The sequence below is a fragment of the Gymnoscopelus microlampas genome, assembly GCF_963454915.1.
Source record: "Gymnoscopelus microlampas genome assembly, chromosome: 8".
Classification (NCBI taxonomy): Eukaryota; Metazoa; Chordata; class Actinopteri; order Myctophiformes; family Myctophidae; genus Gymnoscopelus; species Gymnoscopelus microlampas.
The window spans coordinates 50,825,867-50,828,366 of NC_139945.1; the positions used below are offsets into that span (position 1 = coordinate 50,825,867).

The 2,500-nt window shown below is 44.8% G+C and overlaps 1 protein-coding gene across 1 annotated transcript in view; it reads right to left on the reverse strand.

Annotated features, from left to right (window-relative positions):
* dscaml1 (Down syndrome cell adhesion molecule like 1) overlaps nt 1–2,500 on the reverse strand; it is a 154,894-nt gene that overhangs the window by 73,884 nt on the left and 78,510 nt on the right.

The following is a 2,500-nucleotide window of genomic DNA, read 5'->3' on the forward strand; positions in this document are numbered from 1 at the left end:
ACTCTCAGAGTTACACCTCCTCGAGGAACCATGAGGGTCCCTGGACCACACTTTGAGACCCACTAGTGTTTCTAGTGAGCCAGCATGCACAATTTAAGCACCCTGACTGTTTGACCAGAATGGAACAGAGCCTTCATTAGTATCATTGGTAACACCTGTGAAGGAAGTAAGAAGAGGCCCAATTTCTCTCCAAAATGGCTGCTGTGCATAGAACTTTACCGACTGAGATACCTGTACACAAGATTATTTGAGGTTAGTTTAACACCAATACTTCTGGTTTCGACTGTTCCCCATTTAAAATTGCCTAGTTGGTGGGTGGACGTCACAAACGTAACATGCGGACCTGCGAGGCACACCGTTGATCCAATCCAACACTGGTCAGGGGTCTGCCATCAGAATAGCCACACCAGGGCAGGGACCACATGTGGCACGCCATTGCTCTGCCCCTCTGTGTTCTATTGGCTGGGGTTTAAACAGCCATAACTCCAGTTCCCAGCATGCTAAACCCCCAAACTTGGTAGGTGATCTTAAGACGGCCAATAGGGACAGGCTATAATTGCTTAAGCCCGCCCCCTCTGTTTTCCTATTGGCTGGGCTTTAAACATAACTCCAGTTCTCGGCATGCTACAGGCTCCAAACTTGGTGGGTGGTCTTTCCTACTTCCGGTTTGTCAGATTGCCTTTCAACTTCACCCACACACTCTCTGATGGGTCTGATGGGTGCAACCCCGAAGTGGATCTGTTCACTTCCGGTTTTTACCAGGAAGTGGTTCTACACCGCTACCTGCCGAACCCAAGGTCGCCCTAGTATGACGCTGGACCTGGGTGCTGCACGTGCATCGCTGCTTGGCAGCAGTGTTATAGCTTCAAATGGCCATACTTCGGTGACCATTGCTCTTATCAGCGCAACGTAGGACTAGGTTTGAAGGCCGCGTAGTGGCCTGAAAATCTAGTATTTACACATTTGCTGTGAGACATCACCTGCAGATGTCTAAATTATGACTTCAAATATTGACTTTTCGGAACAAACCAAATTCTGACTGCTGAGCATGAGACCAGGTTGGTTTTCTTGTGTAGGCATACAGTAAGTAGGCATAAATACATGTTGGACTATGTGCTCATTCTCAATTCGCATAACACTCTGAGGTTGACAGTAGGCAAAAATAGTAAGGTATTGCTGTCAGCAGATATTTGTGTTTATTATCAGCACAGAAATGTAATAATGTGGCATCAATGCAGTAGCTGCAGTATTAATGCAGAAAAGCTGCATGAAAGAGAACCTATGCAATAGATACAACTGTACACTAAACCGGAATATTGCTTGTCTATATAGCAGTAAGCAGTACAGTGTATGTCAGTCTGTGTTTAATTATATAGAATTTTGAAGACACATCATTACCAATCAGTCTGCTATGAGAATATAATGGTGAAAGTATTCCTCAAGCTTAATTTAACTCCATAGTACTGGAGAAAAAAGCTTGAAGATCAATTATTTTTGGCAAGAGACACCGACCATCGAGCAATAGAGTATAAATTACTGTAATCTTTGTACAGGGCATCACAGAAAAGCTGTGAGTTCACGCATCGGTATTCACTCAATTGCTCGTTGTAGTTAATGTTTTTTTTATGTGTTTTCAATGTTTTTAATGGCAACATTGTTTTCAATCATGTCCTCTAGCCGTCGTCAGTCACTTGACTCGAACTTCCCTGAATGTTTTTCTTTAGTTTTTTACCCCTTTTTCCCCACAATTTAGTCTTTATGCCAATTATTTCCTCTCTGTGTGTTGTCTCTGCTGTTGTATCCTACTGACTCACCTGCCAAAGAGGAGCCCACACCGGGAGGACGTAGAGCCTCCGTCCTATACTTGCATGCAGTTACAATTATCGCCCGGCTGCCCTCCCCGAGAAGAGGGCCAATAGGCTCTATGCACAGCAGCCATATCGGGAATGAATTGGGCCTCTTCCTTACTTCCTTCACAGGTGTTACCAATGATACTAATGAAGGCTCTGTTCCATTCTGGTCAGGGTGCTGATATCGTGGATTTTGGCTCACTAGAAACACTCCATTATGGTTCCCAAATGGCCCCTTATGGTGGGTGTGCAACTCTGAGAGTGTACAAATGGAACCAAATGGACCCTTACGGGTCCATTTGGTTCCATTTGTACACTCTCAGAGTTATGGGGGGTCCTTGAGAATAAGACAACCACTATGCTACACTAAATGGAACAGAGCCTTAATTAGTATCATTAACACCTGTGAAGGAAGTAAGGAAGGGGCCCAATTCATTCCCAATATGGCTGCTGTGCATAGAGCCTATTGTGTTCGTATATATATATATATTCAACAAAGGCGGTTGCACCCCTGAATGTTGAAAGGTGATGCTAAAGGGGTACCAAGCCTGACCCTGGGACTCCAAGGGGTCCTGACCAAGTGAAGTAGGCCTATGTGATGAGTTCGGAGTGAGAATGTTATTTCCAGCCCAGGTAGCTGTTGTTTTGTG